The sequence below is a fragment of the Suricata suricatta genome, chromosome 6 (genome assembly GCF_006229205.1).
Source record: "Suricata suricatta isolate VVHF042 chromosome 6, meerkat_22Aug2017_6uvM2_HiC, whole genome shotgun sequence".
NCBI lineage: Eukaryota > Metazoa > Chordata > Mammalia > Carnivora > Herpestidae > Suricata > Suricata suricatta.
Genome location: NC_043705.1, coordinates 29,198,079 through 29,219,401, shown reverse-complemented (window position 1 = coordinate 29,219,401; position 21,323 = coordinate 29,198,079). Strand labels below are relative to the sequence as shown.

The following is a 21,323-nucleotide window of genomic DNA, read 5'->3' as shown; positions in this document are numbered from 1 at the left end:
AAAAGACACAGAGACGCAGATATTTATGACAAGTCTCACAAGTTTAGTGTTAGCAACTCATTCAAAAATATTTTGCCACGGTGTGAGACAAACATGTCTTAGTAGTATGCTTGCTCTTCTGGTCCAGACTTTGCAACCAGTGAACAGGATTCTCCCCTAAAATCCCTTCCAGTGCTATATTTCAGAACCCCACATTCTGTTAAGTAAGGTCTCTGAGGAGGTCTCCAAACTCCTCATAAAAATTCACCAGAATCTGGCTGCTAAAAGTGTTAAGGTAAAGGACTCAATCACTCACTCACCTTGAAAAACGTTAAATATATTGCCACTTGAAAACTGAGAACCCGGGGTGCCTGGGTGGCTCAGTCGGTTAAACCTCCGGCTTCGGCTCAGGTCAGATCTCACTTTCGTGGGTTCTAGCCCCACGTCAGGCTCTGTGCTGACAGCTAGCTCAGAACCTGGAGCCTGCTTCCAATTCTGTGTCTCCTCTCTCTGCCCCTCCCCCTCTCATGCTCTGTCTCTCTCTGTATCAGAAATAAATAAAATAGTAAAAAAAAAAAAATTTTTTTTTTTTAAAGAAAAAAGAAAACTGAGAACCCATTCAGGGTGTTTTCAAGTCTTTCAGTAACCACGAAGGAAGGAGACTGCCTTGTGCAGCACCTTTAATCAAAGACTCTGCCAAAAGTGATGCTGAACATTACTAAACTATACTACAGAGCCAAGTTATGTTTTTGGTGACCCCAACCCAAAAAGGATTTCAGAAAGCGGAAGCAGAGCATTTAAAATCTAATGACAATATGTTCTCTGAAAAGAACATGGCTTCTGGTACTAGCTTTGTGACTAACTTACTCTGTGACCTTGGGCAAGGCCAGTTCCCTTACTGGATCCTCAGTTTTCTCACCTATAAAAACAAAGGGGGTTGAATGCTGGCTCCAAGTCCTTCCAGCACTGAAATCCTAAGTATTTGTTTCATTTATGTTATCTCTCAACAGCTTTTGAATTATTTTATTAAATGTAATTAACTTTTCCCAGGTTTAACCTATGGTCTTCCTAGTTATATTTTAAGTTTAAGGATGATAACTATGCTTATGTCTTTATATCTCCTAAGTTGCTGACAAGCTGCTTTATGCAGAGCAGATACCATATTACTTGAAATGAATTTATTCAAACTGATTTTAAAATATTTATAAGCCTACCAAGGCAAAGTTCCTGCCTTAATCTTTGTCATATCTTCTGCTTCTCTACAACTAATGATATTGTTTAGAGTAGCTAAACAAATAACTTAAACTCTTGGCAGTTTCTAGTTTTCCAATTAACTTACAGAGCACTCCTTCACAAGATCTATTACAAAACCTACGAGAGCTAGCCAACCTTAATGAACTACATCAACTTTAGGTTTTTCCAGAGGGGATCATGCTTAGTGGAACTAAATAAAAAGTTAAACTGTAGTTATTCAGTCTTCATTACCTTATAAATAGCAATCCTGGCTATTACACAAAAGTTCGCTATAAATTCAGAAAGGGACAGAGATGTAGGCGTCTGACTAGCAATCTTTATGATAGAAAGAGAAATGGAGAAGCAAAAAGCAGAAAATAAAACCATAGTTCCATCAGAAGCAAGGAGGCTGATTGCTGGCAAACTGCCTCATTCCTGAGGAGAGCTTACATACCTCCTCTAAAGACATTAAACGTTCATTTACAACAGAATGGCCACATCATTCTTAAAACCTGTCTGCTCCAAAGCTTTAGAATATCCTTACCATGCTAGTCTGTGCCATTTTTTTTTAGCAGCAAGGTTAAGTTAATGCAATGTTAGGATGGTTCATTTAAATGCAAATCAGGAAATTTTAAAATTAAAAGTACCCACAGTAACAGTTACCTGTCACACTGCACAAGATATAGGACTGTGGATCCCTCAATGCAGTTAACTGGAAAGCCAAGTTGCATCTGCACTAAACAGTGAACACAGCTGTTGGCATCTCAACTCTCCTATCTTCCAGTAACAGTTAAAAAAAAAAAAAAAACCACAGCGTAACCCCTATAATTAAGACTCACTCTGACATATGTCTATTTTACTAAATTCCCTCCTACCAAGCCTGTCACTTTCTTCTAAAATATAAACAGGTTGGGGATAGAGGCAGGAGGAGGAAAGAGGGATAAGAAAATAAGAGGTAAGAAAATCTATGGGTGCCTTAGTGGTTCAGTGGTTCCAAAGTCTTGGTTTCAGCTCTCTAATAAATAAACTTTAAAAATAAATAAATTGGGGCACCTGGGTGGCTCAGTCAGTTAAGCAAAAGACTTCTGATTTCACCTCAGGTCAAAATTTCACGGTTTGAGTGTTTGAGCCCCACACTGGGCTCTGCACTGCTAATGGTGCAGAGCCTGCCTGGCATTCTCGCTCTCCCTCCCTCTCTGTTCCTCCCCTGCTGTATGCTCTCTCTCTCTCAAAATAAATAGTAAACTTTAAAGATAAGTAAATCAGTTAAAAAAAAATAAAATAAAATAAAAACCTTAACCTTTGTCAAAACTGAGAGCCAAGGGGTACCGGGTTGGCTCAGTCAGTTAAGTGTCCGACTCTTAGTTTCAGCTCAGGTCATGACCTCAGTTTCTGAGTTCAAGCCCCACATCAGGCTCTGCACTGACACTGCGGGGTCTGCTCTGGGATTCTCTCTCTCCCCCTTGCCTGCTCACTCTGTCTGTGTCTCATAAATGAATGAATGAACAAATGAATGAATAAATCAATCAACAAATGAATAACTAAATAAATAAGAGCCAAAACATCATCCAAGTAAAAAGTCTCCCATCTACTGCAGAGTAATTGCATTACATAAACCATGACTTCTATGTGATCATCATACCCTGTAAGGATGCAGGTCTGAAACTGACTCCATGAAACAATAGAAGGGCACACACTGCCCAAGGCAGAAGGGACCACCCTTGTAATACCCAATCAGGAAAGGCCAGCTAACACCTTTAACATTTCTAAGGGCAGGCCTAAAGATGGAGGCTAAGACTAGTCACGCCCTACGTGAGGGTCCTGGGCCCACTCGGTGATTGGTCAATACTCTAAATGTTGTGATTGGGTCCCGCCAAAAGTAACAAATACTCTACACAATGTGAATGGTTAAACCTGCTGTCAATAATAATAATTGGATCACTGTACCTGTGTCACAATTTCCTGTAACTCCCCCTTCCCAAACTCATAAAAGCCCTACCCTGCCTTTGTTCGGGGCTCACTCCACGTGGATCCAGTGTGTTGTAGAAGTCTGTGAGCCTGAGTTTAGGCTGGCCGGGCCTAAATTCGTAAAAAGCCTTTTGCTTTTGCAGGCGTGCTTCGGCCTCCCTGGCAGTCTCTGGTTTTTGGGGGCGATATTAAAATCTGGGCATAACAACCCAAATACATTTTATATCAGGCACTTATATGGCACAAAGTAGAAGCTGTCACTTTCCTTTCTGGTATACAAATCTATAAGAAAAAGGACATGTGGCTATATATTCATTATTTTTTAATGATTATGATGATGATGATTACTATTTTATACACATTATCATTTTTATCATAATAAAACATTTAGTCACTCTTATTATGTTCCTTTTCTTGTTTTCTTGAGAGCACCAAAAACAATGAGGAAATACAAGAACATCTGAATGAAAACATTGTCATCCTACAATCAGCAGGAGCCACAATAATTATCAAAAGCACTAAGCAAAGGACAAAAGGTAAACCTAAAAAAACAGTACTCCATCGACCATTCAGCAACTCCAACAGCAAATGTTTGAGGGCTTTCTCCATATATGCGCTATTCCTAACAGCATGGTACAAAACTAAAAAACTCTGCCTTCATGAAACAACACTATAGTAATAGGATAAATAAATAGACTGCTAGGAAGAAAATTAACAAGTAATGGAATTAGATGGGGTCCTTCGAGGGTCTTTCTATCTTGGTAACATTTGAAATGAAATCTGAAAGTCAAAAAGAGCCAAGTGAGTTTCTGGGAGAAAAGCACTGCAGGCTGAGGTAACAACAGCATCTCCCAGGACTTAGAGAAAGAGAAGGCCAATGTGCCTGGAACACAGAGCAAGAAGAATTAAGAGATCAAGGGAAGGAAAAAACAAAAAGCTCGAGAGCGGTGTTTACAGCATGAACTGGGTATCTATATTCCTTTACTTAGCTTCTTCCCCATCCATGTGGCTAAGACCATTAACAATGGAAGAGTGTTCCTCAGAAAACTGCACTAAGCCATCATAACAGACAACTGATTATAGATGTTCAGGAAGTCCCTGTTTCCATAAGAAACTGGATAACTCTGGTCAAAAAAGAAAATAAGATGAAACCAGCATCTGGACTCAAGGCACAAAAGAAAAGAAAGACAAAAGAGAAAAGAGGTTTTTGTTTTAAAACAATGAGACTAAAAGGCAGAGAAACTTTCCACACAGCTGAGAAGCCCACAGGAAGAGGACTGTACTCTTCTTGGAGAACCAGGAGACAAGATGCCTGTACTTGGCATGAGTCTAGGAAGTTAGCCAAACTGAATGAGAAAATAAGAATTGTCTCTAAAACTGATGAAACATATTTTGTCATTCACTGACCAACTACACCACATCCTGGGATCCTGCTAGGTGCAAGGGTCAAAAAGACTAATTAGGAATCCCTATCAGGGGCGCCTGGGTAGTTAAGCTTCTCATTTTGGTTCAGGTCATGATCTCGTTAGCGCCACGTTAGTCTCTGTGCTGATAGCTCAGAGCCTGAAGCCTTTTTCAGATTCTGTGTCTCCCTCTCTCTCTAAAGCAAACATTAAAAAATTAAAAAGGGGCACCTGGGTGGCTAATCATTTAAGTGGCCAACTTCAGCTCAAGTCATGATCTCAAGATTTACCAGTCTGAACCCCACATCAGGCTCTCTGCTGTAGGCACAGAACCTGCTTCAGATCCTCTGACTCCCTTTTTCTCTGCCCCTCCCTTGCTGCTTCTATCAAAAATAAACAAACAAAAAAATTTTCTTTAAGAAAGAAAGAAATCCCTATCAGATCATCACAGCAATTAATTATTAAGTACTGTGAGGGCCAGGGGCAGGCCTCCCCAAAATAGGCCACCACAAACAGGGTGAAACCCAAACTCCTGTAAACAAACCTGACTGAAAGAAACTAGCCTAACAGAGAATCACCTATATCCACTCCCTGAAACTCTTCTCCAAAGCACACGCATGTCTCCAGACCTTTACATAAGCCCTTTCCTCTGCCCAGAGCACCTGTCCAGATTTTCCATCTTCTTCTGAGATTCACACAAATGTCCCCTACAGCCACAGAAAGAGCTGTTGCCTCTTTTCTGGATTCCCCCAGCACTTCTCAAGCATCTCTGCTACAGTACTTGTCAAACAGCCTTGTCAGTGCATCTGTCTCCCAGGAAACTGGGAGCTCCCCATTTTGAGCCCAGGGACCATGGCTTTTTTGAGCATAACTTTTACCTCATTACATTCTATAATGACTAAGAACTGCCCTGACTGTTGTAGGTTTCATCTAGCAACACTGGCACTCGCGGAAAGAAATAAGAAAGGTCTTTCTTCTTACAGATTAGCAAAAATAAGTATAGACTGCTATAGTAAGGCTAATAATCCCATTAGTTTGTAAACTTGAGGTTAGCAATGGTGACTTACACATTCTTAAAATCTCCCAGCATGTGCTTTGAAAGGCAGACTTTTTAATGTTATTGAACCCTTCTCACTGTATTAGAGATACAGCAAACAAATTGCTATCTTTGACCCTGACTCAATAAAGATACCTAGAAAACATTACATCTTTCACTGGTCTTAATGACTCCAAAAAAGCTTAAGTTTCTCTCAAGTACTGCCATTTCCTTGGTTTTTCCCCCCTCCTCCCAAGAGATCAAGCTCACATTTCACTTAGCCACTTCTCTGCAAAATGACAGGTTTCTAAAGATACACTTCAAAGTCAGACCACAGCTTTTCTGAGAACATGATGACCCCCAGGTCCAAGGAAGCAAGAAAATGGTAACAGATGACTGTTAAGAAACCTTTACCAATTCAGAAATCCTCAGAACAGAAAACCCCACGAACACTGGCGTATACCCTTTCCGCTTCTGCCTTATTCACTGCACTATCATTTTTCACAAACCATGATTAAGAGTCTAGATTAATATTAAAATATTTAACGTAATGAAATATTCAAAATACCATGAGAGAATAGTTAACAATTCATTTTTGCTTGTAAAGAAAAGCACGTATCAGAACTACACAGGGTAAATGGACTATTAGCAAAGGCTCTTATCCTTCATGTCGCTTAAAATGGGCAACACTGAATGCATTTCCTGAGTTATGATAGCACTTTCAGTTTCAAGAACCATCTGCAGCACTACCTGGTTAATAAACCAGTAAGCATTATGTAACCTAATAACTACACAGGATTCCAACTCATATCCTCAATTCATAATGTCAAATATTAACAAAAACAAGACAGCAATAAAACATTTTGAAAATGCAATTGATGGTCTGCTTATTTATGACAATAATTAATAATGAAATCTCAGAGTAAGAAAATGAGAGAAATCAACAGCTCAATACAATTAAATGCAACAGCCAAAATTAAGCAATCTAGGATACAACTAGCCTTTAAATTAGAAATTAAGGAATAAAACCAGTTATTTAACCCTAAGATTAAATTGGATCAAATTATTCATTACAGAGGCACCTGGGGGGCTCAATCTGTAAATGGAGGAGCCTGCTTGGGATTTTCTTTCCCCCTCTCTGCCCCTTCCCCGCTTGTGTGCACGTGCGCGCGCGCGCGCACACACACACACACACACACACACACACACACACACACACTCAAAATAAATAAACATTTAAAAATTATAATAATAAATTATTCATTACAATATTTTAAGGCAAATGATAGTTTGTTTCTTCTCTAAAGCCCTGGAAGTCTTTTTCTTTAAAACTTTACAGCTTAAAATTATAACAACTTCCACAGTGTAATTCCTGCTTTTCTACTATAATTAGAACATGGGACAGACAAGAAATTTTTTTTTAAGTTTATATATTTTTGAGACAGAGTGAGAGAGAGTGAGCGGGGAGGGGCAGAGATAGACAGAGAAAGACAGAATTCCAAGCAGGCTCTGCACTGTCAGCATGGAGCCTAACTCGGGGCTTGATCCCAAGTACCATAAGATCTTAACCTGAGCCAAGATCAAGAGTCCAGTGCTTGGCCCAATGAACAACCCAGGCGCCCCCAGGTAACAAGAAATTTTAAAAACCAGGGCGCCTGGATGGCTCAGTCGGATAAGCATCAGACATTTTTTTAATTGTTCTAAGTTTATTTAGTTTGAGAGAGAGAGAGAGAGAGAGAGAGAGCGAGAGAGTGAGAGAGCGAGCATGAATGGGGTTGGGTCAGAGAGAGGAGAGAGAAAATGCTAAGGGGCTCCGCCCTGTCAGCACACACAGGACTCAAACCCAGGAACCACTAGATCATGACCTCAGCCAAGATCAAGAGTCAGACTCTTAATCAACTGAGCCACCCAGGCACCCCAAGCATCTAACTCTTGATCTCGGCTCAGGTCATGATCTCAGTTTGTGAGTTCAAGCCCCACATCAGCCTCTGTGCTGACAGCAGAGAAACTGTTTGATATTCCACCTCTCCCTCTCTTTGCCCCTCCCCTGCTTGTACGTTCTCCCTCTCTCTCTCTTCCTCTCAAAATACATAAACATTAAAAACATAAATTCAAATTTGAAAAAATTTAAACCAAATCATACTATTCATATAATACTTGTTCCAAACAACCAATTTTTATTATAAACATTGAAAATAACAAAGTTCCCTTTCAAATCATATTCACATTGTATGCATTACTCCAAACTTGAGCCACTGAAAAAGCACAAATTAAATCACCATCAAAAAGTGGGGTTGACAGATGACAGTCCATCAACAAGTAAACAGAAATCATGTTAATTTCAAGCTCCATTAGAAATGGGGCTGGGTCACGTTTGCATAGAAAAGTTTGGCAGCTATGAAAAAAACTAAAGAGGAAAATAATGAATATTTAGAGGCTCCAACAAAGAAAGGGCAATGTTGAACTTTTATTGTGAAGCACGGTTATTTCTGCACAGTTCTGAACTTTCAATAATGCATAAATTTAGTATATAGTACCCTTGCAGGTGAGCAAACAGCATGAGACAGGGCAAGTCAAGGCAGACTGTCCACTTCCTCATACTGTAGCACGCAATCAAGCAAGTCCACCATGCGAGGGGCTGAGCTGATCAACACACTATACAAACAACACCCTTCAAATCTGGAAGCTAGCACACTCACATCTGGGCAAACTTCAGGAACTGCTGCTCTATGAGGCACTCCCAGATGCCTGATGTGTTTAACTTTTTTTCCTTAAGAGAAAAGAGAAGTACTAATAAGACTTAAATCCTCCAGGGGCACCTGGAGCCTCTGACTTATGAGCATCTGACTCATAATTTCAGCTCAGGTCATGATCCCTCACAGTTCCTGAGATTGAGCATGTCTGGCCCACCTCTGCACTGACAGAACAGTGGGAAGCCTGCTTGGGATTCTCTCTCTCCCTCTCTCTGTCCATCCCCTACTCATACTCACTCACACACCTGCTCGCTAGCTCTCTCTCAAAATAAATACATATATTTATATATACTTATATATATAAATATATTATTTATATGTTTATATATATATAAAAAAAGAGGGGCCCCTGGGTGGCTCAGTCAGTTAAGTGTCCAACTTTCGCTCAGGTCATGATCTCACAGCTTGTGGGTTCAAGCCCCACGCTGGGCTCTGGGCTGATAGCTCAGAGCCTGGAGCCTCCTTCAGATTTCTGTGTCTCCCTTTCTCTCAGGCCCTCCTCGCTCACTCACACTCTCTCTCTCTTTCTCACACACACACACTCTCTCTCTCTCTCTCTCTCTCTCCCCCCCCCCCCCCCGTTTCCCTCTCTCCTACACACAAAAAAAAAAAAAATTAAAAAAGATTTTTAAAAGGCTTAAATCCGCCAACATGGACATTATAATCAAAATTCCTTGAATACTTTTAAGGGTGTGGATTCAGAGTCACACAAAAGGCAAAAAGGATTCCAGCTGAGGAAGCAGGCAAACTTGCAAAAAAACTATTTCAGGTCAATTTATGTTTACCTATTTTATCACTTTCCATTTGCGGTAAAATTCACTTTACACTATTCCTTGAGTTTTAACAAACTCAAACAATTGTGTAATCACTTCCACAATGAAAATACAGGAAAGTTAAATGAATTTATTTTATTTTCACAACAGCATGTACAAACAACTAAACCACAGAATAATACAAAATACTATTAGCTTCAAGAGCTTATTTGGAATCAGCTTAATACAAAGCTATAATAATCATAACTGTGGCACTGGTATAAAGACAGACATGCAGACCAAGAAAACAGAATAGACCAGAAACAAATGGTTTACAGTCAAATTTGACATTTACTGTCAAATGATTTTTGACAAAGGTGACAAGTTCATTCAAGGAGGAAAAAACAGTCTTTTCAACAAATGGTCCTGAGTAAGCTTGCATATCCACATGAAAATGGATGATGTCAGACCATTACCTAATATACAGAAAAATGAACTCAAAATGGACCAAAGACCTAAATGTAAGAGCTAAAACTATACAACTCATAGAAGAAAACATAGGGCAAGTTTCATGACACTGGATTTGGCAATGACTTCCTGCACATGGCACCAAAGGCACAGGTAACAAAAGAAAAAAAAATTGGTAAATTGAACTTCATCAAAATAAAAACTTTTGTGTATCAAAGGACACTATTAACAGGGTGAAAAGGCAACCCAGAGAATGGAAGAAAATATTTTCAAGACATATATGTGATAAGGGATTAATACTCAGAAAATACAGAGAACTCCTAAACCTCAAAAAGCAAAAAAACAACCCAATGATGTGCAAAGAGTTTGAATAGACATTTCTACAGAGATATAGGGATGTCTAATAAACACATGAAAGATATTCAACATCACCAATCATTAGGAAATGTAAATCAAAACTACAATAAGGGCACCCGGATGGCTCAGTCAGTTGGTTACACATCCTCAGCTCAGGTCATGATCTTGCAGTATGAGTTCGAGCCCCATCGGGCTCTGTGCTGACAGCTCAGTCTGGAGCCTGCTTCAGATTCTGTGTCTCCCTCTCTCTCTGCCCCTCCCCTGCTCATATTCTGTCTCACTCTGTCTCCCAAAAGTAAATAAACATTAAAAATTTAAAAAAAAAACAATGAAATACCACCTCAAACTCATTAGGATGGCTATCAGAAGAAGAAGAAGAAGAAGAAGAAGAAGAAGAAGAAGAAGAAGGAGGAGGAGAAAATATGAAGTATTGGCAAAGATACAGAAAAACTAGAGCCCTTGGGCACTACTGGTAGGAATGTAAAATGGTAAGTTTGACAGTTCCTTAAAAAATTAAAAACAAGTGTATCCTATAATCCAGCAATTCCACTTCTGGGTATATCCAAAAGTAAAAGCAGGGTATCCAAGAAATATTTGTACACTCATGTTCATAGCAGCATTATTCACAGTAGCTAAAATATGGAAGTAATCATCAACAAATGAAGAAGCATAACATGATATGTGTATATGCATACATATGACAAAATATTATTTGGCCTTAAAAAGGAAGGAAATTTGCATATGCTATCACATGGAAGAACCTTGAGGACATTATGTTAATAACTAAAATAACCTAGTCACATAAAGACAAAAACTGTATGGTCCTTTAATGAGGTACCAAGAGCAGTCACAGAGACAAAGTAGAATGGTGGCTGCCAGGAACTGGGATAAGAGGGGAATGGGAATTGTTATTTAATGTTGTTTAATGATAGAGAGTTGCTGTTTTAATTTTACAAAATGAAAAGACTTCTAGAGATGGATGGTGGTAAGGCTGCACAGCAACATAAATGTAATTGCTATCAGAGAACTGTAGACTTAAAAATAGGTAAGCACAGGGGAGCCTGGGTGGCTCAGTGGGTTAAGCGTCCAACTTTGGCTCAGGTCATGATCTCATGGCTGTGGGTTCGAGCCTCAAGTCAGGCTCTGTGCTGACAGCTCAGAGCCTGGAGCCTGCTTCAGGTTCTGCGTCTCCCTCTCTCCCTGCCCTTCCCCCACTCATGCTCTGTTTCTGTCTCAATAATAAATAAACATAAGGAATTTAAAAAAAAAAAAACAGGTAAGCGTAAATTTTAGGGGCAAATGGGTGGCTCAGTCAGTTAAGCATCCAGCTCCAGATTTCAGCTCAGAGTTCTGAGATTGAGCCCTGCATGGTGCTCCCCGCTGGGCATGGAGCCTGCTTGAAAGATTTTCTCTCTCTCCCTCTCTCTGCCACTCCCCCACACTCACTCTCTCATGGGCACGTGCATGCAATCTCTCTCTCTCAAAATAAAAAACATAAAGGGGTACCTAAGTGGTTCAATCCATTAAGCGACCAACTCTTGATTTCAGCTCATTTCACAACTGACCCCCCACATCAGGCTTTCCCCTGTCAGCACAGAGCCTGCTTGGGATTCTCTCTCTCAAAATAAATAAATAAACTAAATAAACTATCAATGATAGTTAATTTTACTGATTTTTTTTTAATGTTTATTTTTGAGAGAGACAGAGTACAAATGAGGGAAGGGGTAGAGAGAGAAGAAGACACAGAATCTGAAACTGGCTCCAGCCTCTAAGCTTTCAGCACAGAGCCCAACACAGGGCTCAAACTCATAAACTGCAAAATTGTGACCTGAGTCAAGGTCAGACGCTTAATTGACTGAGCCACCCAGGCACCCCAAAGACAGTTAATGTTATATTTTACCACAATAATTTTTTAAGGGGAAAATAAAAGGAAATTCTGACACATGCTACAACATGAACCTTGAAAACATCATATTAGTAAGTAAAATAAGCCAGACACAGAAGGACAAATACTGTATGGTTCCACTTAAATGAAGTACCTAAAATAGGCAAATTCATAGAAACAGTAAGTAGAAGAGAGGTTATCAGAGGGTGGGTAGAGGGGAAGATGGGAAGTTACTGTTAAATGTGTACAAAGTTCCTGTTTCGGATGACAAAAAAAGTTCTGAAATGGATTGTGACGATGGTTGCACAACATTATTAATGTATTTAAGGCCACTGAAGTATACACTTAACAACTATTAAAGTAGGAAATTTTATGTTATGTATATTTGACCATAATAAAAAAGAATATTTTGAAGAGCAGTAAACCTTTTCCACAGGAATTCCACTTCTAAGAAGTTAACCTCAAAAAATAATCAAGGATGGGGAGAAGATTGAGCTACACTAAAGCAACTCTAGAAACAAACTAAATGTCTAATAGGGCTGATTAAAAAGAACCTACATAATAGAATAGTAGGGGATCATAATATGCTATATCAGTACTGTGCAATTAAGCATTTATCATCAGTTCTAAAGCATACATATTTCTCACTTTTAAGTCTCTAAAATCTGGATGTGTCTTACAATTGATGTCATTGCCTAGTATATTTGGCAGTGTTTCCTTTTTCTGAGTGATACATAAAATAAAAGTTAATATGGGATGCCTGGGTGACTCAGTCAGTTAAGCATCTGACTTCAGTTCAGGTCATGATCTCACAGTTCATGGATTCAAGCCCCAAATCAGGCTCCGTGCTGACAGCTCAGAGCCCGGAGCCTGCTTCAGATTCTGTGTCTCCCTCTCTCTCTACCCCTCCCCCACTCTTGCTCTGTCTCTCTCCATCTCTCAAAAATGAATCAATATGGGCGCCTAGGTGGCTCAATCAGTTGAGCATCTGACTCAGCCCAGATCACGATCTTGAGGTTCATGAGTTCAAGCCCTGCGTGGGACTCTGCCCTGACAGCTCGGAGCCTAGAACCAGCTTCAGATTCTCCATCTGTCTCTCTCTCTGCCCCTCCCCCCTCATGTTCATGCTCTCTCTCAAAAATAAACATTTAAAGAAGTGAAAAAATGTTAAAGAAAGTTAAAAATAAATAAATAATATAAATAAAGGTTAATTTTATCCTACTAACTGGGGAAATGTTCAAATTATGACAAATGAACAGACTACAAAAGAATACATGAAGTAAAAACTAATTTTTATAAAAGTAAATGTCAATATACATACCCAAAAATAAAGATTAGAAGACGTACACCAAAACATTACCAGTGTCTATCTTTAGGTGCTATGAATTTTATTATAAAAAATTTTAATAAACTGGATATAAAACCATGCCTCCACCCCTTGGCACAATCCGATATATAGTATATGTATACCTACTATACCTAATTCAATATTTGCTGAAGAGTATCTGCTATGAGTTTAGAAATGAGTCAGGAGTACCTGGTGGCTCAGTTGGTGAAGCATGTCTTTAGCTCAGGTCATGTTCGAGCCCTGTGTTGGGCTCTGTGCTGAAGCTCAGAGCCTGGAGCCTGCTCTGCACTGTGTCTCCCTTTCTCTGCCCCTTCCCTGCTCACACGGGGGGGGGGGGGGGGGGTCGCGGGGGGCCTCACTCTCTCTCTCAAAAGTAAATAAACATTAAAAAATTTTTAATTATAGAAAATGAAAGGTATCTTAGGCGTCAAAGATTCAGAAGGTAATTACCCTGAAGGAGTTCAGCATCTGGCAAAGGACTTTATGGTCTAGAAGAGTCTTTTTTTTTTTTTAATTTTTTAATGTTTTTTATTTATTTTTGAGAGGCAGAGAGAGACAGCGCGAGCAGGGGAGGATCAGAGGGAGAGGGAAACACCGAATCCGAAGACAGGCTGCAAGCTCTGAGCTAGTTGTCAGCACAGAGTCCGACGCGGGGCTTGAATCCTCGAACCTGAGATCATGAGCTGAGCCGAAGCTGGAAGCCTAACCGACTGAACCACCCAGGCACCCCGGTCTAGAAGAGTCTTAAGATAAACCAGCAATTTAATGTTATTTAAGTACTGAACTAGTTCACGAGTTTTACTTGTAAGACAACCCAGTTAACATGAATAAAAACATTTCCTGTTCAGGAATTAGCATTTTATCAATTTATCATATTAGAAGTTTAAATATTCTTTATAAATTCTCTTATTCATTACACAGATGACAAAGTTCAAACTCTAAACTCTCCGGCTGGGACTTAAAAGATTAAAAACTCTGAAGGCACACCTTGGTAGATCAACTGGTTGACTGTTCAACTCTTCATTTCACAGGTCATGATCTCATGGTTCCTGAGTTCAAAGCCCTGCATCCAGCAGTGCTCTGGCAGCACACAGCCTGATTGGAATTCTCTCCTCCTTTCTCTCCGCAACTCCCCTGCTTTCTCTCTCAAAAACAAAAAAACACATCTCCCGGGGGCACCTGGGTGGCTCAGGGTTCACAGCTCAGAGCCTAGAGTCTGCTTTGGATTCTGTGTCTCCCTCTCTCTCTGCCCCTCCTCTGCTCACACAGTCCCTAACTCGTAAAAACACGTTATCATAATTCATGAGAAAGACATAATCAATGATAAATAACCAATAACAGCAAATACCCCACCCTATGCATAATTCTTGAGCCTTCATTATGACCTTTTAAAAATTACATTAATAAAAAATTTTCCCTACTTTCTCCTCGTACACCATGGGCTCACTGTGCTGAAAGGTAAAGTGGCTACAATAGAAACTTACTCCTTCCCTCAGGATGTCCACTGTGTAGTAGAGGGGAGAACAAAAACAACATAGAAAAGCTTCAGGATATGGGATTCGGCAACGATTTGTATATAACACCAAAAGCACAAACAAAAGAAAAAACAGGTAAGTTGACCTTGATCAAAATTTAAAACATACATGCATGAAAGGACATTATCAACCCTAAACTTAGAAAAAATAGTTGCAAATCATATACTGAAAAGTAATTAATATCCAAAATGTACAACCACTATTGGATATGTACCCAAAGAATACGAAAACACTAATTCAAAAAGATACTGGCATCCTTATGTTTATTACAATATTATTTACAGTAGCCAAATTATGGAAGCAGCCCCTGTCAATTAATGATTGGAAAAAGAAGATTTGGGGTGTAACACACACATATATACATAAAATGGAATATTACTCAGCCATTAAAAAATGAAATATTGCCATTTCAACATGGATGAATCTAGAAAATGTAATCCTAAGTGAAATAAGTCAGAGAAAGACAAATACCATATGATTTGACTCATATGTGCAATTTAAGAAACAAAACACACAAAGAGACAACTAAAAAACAGACACTTAACTATAAATGATGGCTACCAGATAGGAGGTAGGTGGGGGGGTGAGTGAGACAGGTGAAGGGAATTAAGGATACACTTATTATGAGCATTAAGTAATGTATACAATTGCTGCATTGCTACAAGTATACCTGAAACTGTAACACTATGTTAACTCAACAACTTGGGTGGGGGAGCGGGGGAGGGGGGACCACAGAGGGGGTGGACAAACAACCCAATTAAAATGGACTTAAGACTTGAACAGAAATTTCCTCAAAGAAAATATACAAATGGCCAGTAAGCACATAAAAAGATGTTCAACATCACTCATCAGAGAAATGTAAATCAAAACCACAAAGAAGTATCACCTCAATTCCATTAGGATGGCAATTAAGGAAGGAAGGAAGGGAGGGAAAGAAAGAAGGGTGCCTGGGTGGCTCAATCAGTTAAGCATCAACTCTTGATTTTGGCTTATGGTTCTTGAGCTTGAGCCCCGCGACAGGTTCCATGCTGATAGTGCAGAGCCTGCTTGGAATTCTCTCTCTCCCTCTCTTTTTCTCTGCTCCCCTGTAGCTGGCATGCACATGCACTCACACGCGCACGCTTGCGCTCTCTCTCTCTCAAAATAAATGAATAAGCAAATAAATAATAAATTTGTTAAAAAGAAAGAAAATAACAAGTGTTGGTGGGGATGTGTTATAAACAGCCAAAGAGTGGTAGCAACCAAAGTATCCATCAACAGATGAAGATATAATGGAGTATCATTCTGCCTAAAAAAATAAGGAAACTCTGACACATGCTACAACACAGTGAAAGCTGAAGGTATGCTAAGTAAAAAAAAAAAAAAAAAAAAAAAACAGAAAAGAACAAAGACTGTAGTATTCCACCTACATGAGGTGCCTACAGTAATCAAATTCAAGAGAAAAAAGCACAATAGTGGTTGCCAGGGGACTGAAAGGAGGCAAAATGGGGAGTTACTATTTAATGGAGCTGCAGTTTGGGAAAATGAAAAAAATTCCAGATATGGATCACAGTGATGAGTGGACAAAAATGTGAATATACTCAATGCCACCAGTATACATAAAAATAATTAAATGGTAAATTTTGTTACATATATTTTACCAGCAAAAAATACACACAAAAAAAACAAAAAACAGGACAGTGAGAATGTCATAATCGGCAGCAAATTTTAGATTTCTAGTCAATTAAAGATCACTTCAGCAATGGTGATAAAAGTCTCATGGAAAAAGCCATGTTAATCAGCCTTCTTAAATGGATGGTGTTTGTGTCAAAGGATGAGGCACCGTAGTACGAATGCCTGGCAGGTGCAGAGGACATGTACCTACACTGTAAGTAGAAAACGAATTTGAACTTACCATAGAAAATGAATTTGAACAAGCTACAGACACAATTCAGAGGCCCTTGAATTCCAACCTAAGAGTCTGAACAGTTCAGCAAGACAATCGTAATAAGTTTCTCAAATGAATGAGTTCTGCTTAGGTGTAAAGATTGAAAGCTGAAGGGGAAGACAGGAAGACACTCAAATAACTATGGCAAACACTAATTAAGCAACCATAATGTTCCCAAACATCAGATTAAAAACAGAAGGGAGCACAGAGACAGGCAGTGACTACAAAGGGAAAAAAAGGGATTTCCAGAGTACTGGTTGGTAATTTACTGTTTCTTGGTCTGGATAGTGGATGTGATGGTCTTCACTCAAATACTTCAATAAGCAGGTACTCTTATGATTTGAGCACTCTTCTCCAGGTATATCCTGTTTTAATTTTTTTAAGTTTTGTCAAAAATAAAAGCCTAGACTTCACTTCTAAGAAACCCCCAGCTGGGAATAAGGCATACATAAAAATATTTACCAAACAGTATGAAAGATGCAACCACAGAATATGTACAAACGAACCAAGAAGCACCAAGTTCTAAGAGAAAATCCAGAGGCAGTGACATCTAAGGTGGGTTTTAAAGAGTAAATGGGGTTGTCAGATGGATGAAAAAAAGAGAACAGTGCTCCAGGCAAAGGAAAAAATACGAAAAAGGCACCAAAGCAAACAATAATAGAACAATTTATCCAGAGAACTACAAGTAGTTTTGATAGTTCAAAGATAAAATAATCTAAACTGCAGTGGAAGTAGAGAAAACAGAAAAAAGGAATTAGTGTAAAATGAACAATGGATGGAGAGGATTTCATCTCTGATTAGATATGGGTAGAAAAGGAAGAAGAATGGAATGGAGATGGTTTCCAGTTTGCCATAATCTGACTACTGCCTCATCCTTCACAGTTAAACCCACAAGTTAGACTCCAAGCTGAGAAGATATTTTTTCCTCCTTCATTCAACAAGTATCTAATTTGCCCTCCAGGCCAGGTACCAAGTCAAATGCTAAGATTATCAAGGGGCTCACAGGCCCATCTCATAGCAGAAAAAACAAATAGGGACATCAATACTAAGGTACAATGCAATGGAGTACACCTCCTGGTGAGAAAATATGCTACCAGAAAGGAAAGGGCTAACTTGAGTCATGAGATACCAGGAAGAGCTCATCATGAAAAGGATAAAATACAATGAGGTGAGGAGGAATCACTGAGGAAACAACAGTTACAGAAAAACCTAAAACCCTGTATCCAATTCATATATAATTTCTGTCTCACTTCCTCAAAATACAGCTCCCTTTATCCCCACCACCTCCTTCCCACCATCTTCCTTGCTTAACTCCCTACTTTCATGTGTACATAATACAAGGCTTCCAAGTACAACAGGCATGTTCCTTTTTAAAAAAAATCAGATCAGGGGGCACCTGTGTAGCTCAGTCGGTTAAGCGTCCCACTTTGGCTTCGGTCATGATCTCGCCGTCTAGGCGTTTGAGCCCCACGTCCAGGTCTTGCTGACAGTTCAGAGCCTGGAGCCTGCTTCAGATTCTGTGGCTCCCCCCTCTCTACCCCTCCCATGCTCGTGCTCTGTCTTTCTCTGTCTCTCAATAATAAATAAATTTAAGGGGCGCCTGGGTGGCTCAGTCGGTTAAGCATCGGGCTTCGGCTCAGGTCATGATCTCACAGTTCGTCGGTTCGAGCCCCGTGTTGGGCTCTGTGCTGACTGCTCAGAGCTTCAGATTCTGTGTCTCCCTCTTTCTCTGACCCTCCCTTGCTCGCACTGTCTCTCTCTCTCAAAAAAAATAATAATTAATTTTAAAAAATGTATTTTAAGTCAGATCATGAAGGGCACCTGGATTGCTCAGTCACTTGACTGTTGGACTTCTACTAGGGTCAGGATCTCACCATTCATGGCTTCAGCCCGCCCACATTGGACTCCACACTGCCAGTGTGGAGCCTGCTTGGGAGTCTCTCTCTTTCCCTCTATGTTCTCCCACACTCACACTCACTCACTCACTCTCTGTCTCTGTCTCTCTCTCTCTCTCTCTCTCTCAAAAATAAATAAGTAAACTTTGGGGTGCCTGAGTGGCTCAGTCAGTTGGGCATCCAACTTCAGCTCAGGTCATGATCTCGCAGTTGGTGAGTTGAGCCCATCGTCGGGCTCTGTGCTGACAGCTCAGACTGATCCTGGAGCCTGCTTGGGATTCTGTGTCTCCCCTGCTCACTCGCACTCTCTCTCACACACAAAAATAAATAAATGGTAAAAAAAAAATTTTTTTAATAACTGAACTTTAAAACACACACACACACACACACACACACACACACACACACACACCCCAGATCATGAAACTCCCTACAATAGCTTTTTACAGCTCTTAGCATAAAATTCAAACATGTGACCTGGTGTTCTGCAATCTCATGTAAGGCTTTCTCCCCACCCCAAAAGTTTTCAAAATATACAGGTCTTCTCTTAGATCTCAAACCACATGAAGTCATTCCTCTCTCAGGACCTTTATACAAGCAGAGGACCACGTTCCCTTGTCCAGATCTTCACCAGCACTACACACCAACTGCAATATCCAAATCTGTCTGTCATGTCTCAGGCTATTACTTTCTCAAAAAAATTTCAGGACCCTACCAGTTACTGCTGATCTCCACCTATGGTTTAGGCTTCCCGAAAAGTGTCTCATTTTGGGCCTGCTGAGGTTGAGAATCCCCTGGCACACTCAGCTCTCTGATGTACACGTGATCACATAGGTCAGGCAAAACATCCACTATCAGAAGAGAAAGTCAGATTTTAGTACCTAAGTTTGAAGACAGGGAGACTGTGAGAAGGGATTTTCACCTTGGAAAAGGCATCCCTGATCTCTAAATCACTATATGGAATGAGATGTTGATGACGGGAATGAAGGTGATGCCACCTCAATGTTGTGAAAAAACTGAGAAATATTGGACAGAATCCTGGGCATGAGTGGACTGGAGGGAAAAAAAAAAAACTGAGAAGAGCCAAAAATTTAAAGAAATCCAGAAGAATTATGTCATAATTCCACAAACTCCTCTTCTCTCTTATGTTTCGTTCACTGACAAAACCCTACTCATGTTTCATCCAGTTCAAACCCTACCCCCTTCCAGAAGCCCTTCTGCACTTCACCAAGCAAAACTTATTCACTCCCTCTCCATGCATCCACAAGTTTCTTTTATCGTTAGTGGTGTACATGATCTGACCCACGCACAAGGACTGTTGTGGGCTGCCCTGCACTACATCTGGGCAATACGCCTTCCCTACAGTACACTGTCAGTCTAGGGGGCACAGGCCACATTTTAAATCATCTGGGGGCTGTAAGAAAAGTGGATAAAATAATTATTTTTTTTTAAGTTAAGGAGGATAAATAACTAGAGAGAGGCTATCGATAAATTCTCCACTCTTAACGTCTTGTAAAACAAAATAACACATCCTAATTTAATTACATTTTCTTAAAGTAACATAAACCGGTAGAGTGCTTTAAAAAGTCAGTGCGAAACAAAAATATCCTCTCATGGAAATGCTTATCCTGTGGCAACAATACAATGATGTAACCGTTTCCTTCAACATATATATGAAATGCCCTTAATTTATTTGGACACTTACCATATCTTAACATGATCTCCTAACTGTAGATTCTGTACAAAACAAACACCAAAAAACGCTACAGAAACCCAGGACGACATGAGGGTGTCTGCCAATCCTGGTTTGAGCCAACTGCCGCCTGCATTGTTGGGAAGCCATTCCTGCCAAGCCAGGGTCAAGCATTCAGTCCACATTTGTTCCAACAAGTGCTTCACACACGCACACACCTTTTAAAAGTCCACAAGAAAGACTCCAACGCCACCCGCTGATACCAGGACGAACCAGAGTGACGGGCGTCCTATTAACCAGCACGAATAGACTGAGTAATTGCACAACAAAGGTTAACTTGGCACACGCCAAAAGTCCACTCGGGCGTGGCGCACCTTCCCCAGCCAGAGCCGGTCCGAGAAAGGCAGCACTGCACTCTCACACTCGCCCCGGCCGGCGCAGGCGGGAGCGCGGGCTCCGCAATCCTCGCGTACACCCCACCGCCAAGTTTCGGAGACGGGGGAGGAGGGTGCGACCACGGAAACCACAAAGCACAATCACTTCACAGGAAAGCTCAACTCTCCGCCACTCCCGTACCGGAAACAGCGCACAGCCTCCGCTCCACAAGGAAGGCGGCCGAGGGGGCCGGGCGCGCGCGCCGAGTCGGCCGGGACAAAGTTTAGAAACCGGGAGAAACTTTCCTGAAAGGAAGCGCCGTGTCCGCGCAGGACCTGCCAGTCGCTCAGCTCCATCCACCGCGGCCCCTCAACTTCCCGAGCGCCAGGAAGCGGCGGCCCCGCCCGCCTGCCCCGCCAGGGCGCAGGCCGGGGGCCCCGCACAAGAAGCGGGCCGGGCGCCGCACCGCAGCCCTCCAGTAGCCCGATTCAGGGTGGGGTCGCTGAGAAGACCGGGCCCGCCCGCCCAGAAGAGGAGCCCCTTAGCCCGGGTGCGGAGCCCGCGCCCGCCTGAAGAGTTACCTGCGGCGAGTGGGGCAAGCGCAGGAAGAATTCCCGAGGCCCGAAGCCGACGGCCGCCGCTTTGTCTCCCTCCAGTCCGGCTCCGAGGAGGAAATGGGCCGCCCGGCGCCCCCGCCCCCGGCCCGCCCCCCGCCC

General features: G+C 41.0%; 1 protein-coding gene across 2 annotated transcripts in view; it reads right to left on the bottom strand.

Moving 5' to 3' along the window:
• The window catches only part of CTNNA1 (catenin alpha 1), a 178,818-nt gene that overhangs the window by 153,179 nt on the left and 4,316 nt on the right, over positions 1-21,323 (bottom strand). Inside the window, exon 1 of one of the 2 annotated variants that reach the window (XM_029941996.1) lies at positions 21,189-21,286. The exons of the other annotated variant lie outside the window; for it this stretch is intronic. The gene's annotated coding sequence lies outside the window, so the exon portion shown is untranslated. Of the gene's footprint in view, positions 1-21,188; positions 21,287-21,323 lie in introns of those variants that run through there. 2 annotated transcript variants of the gene reach the window in all.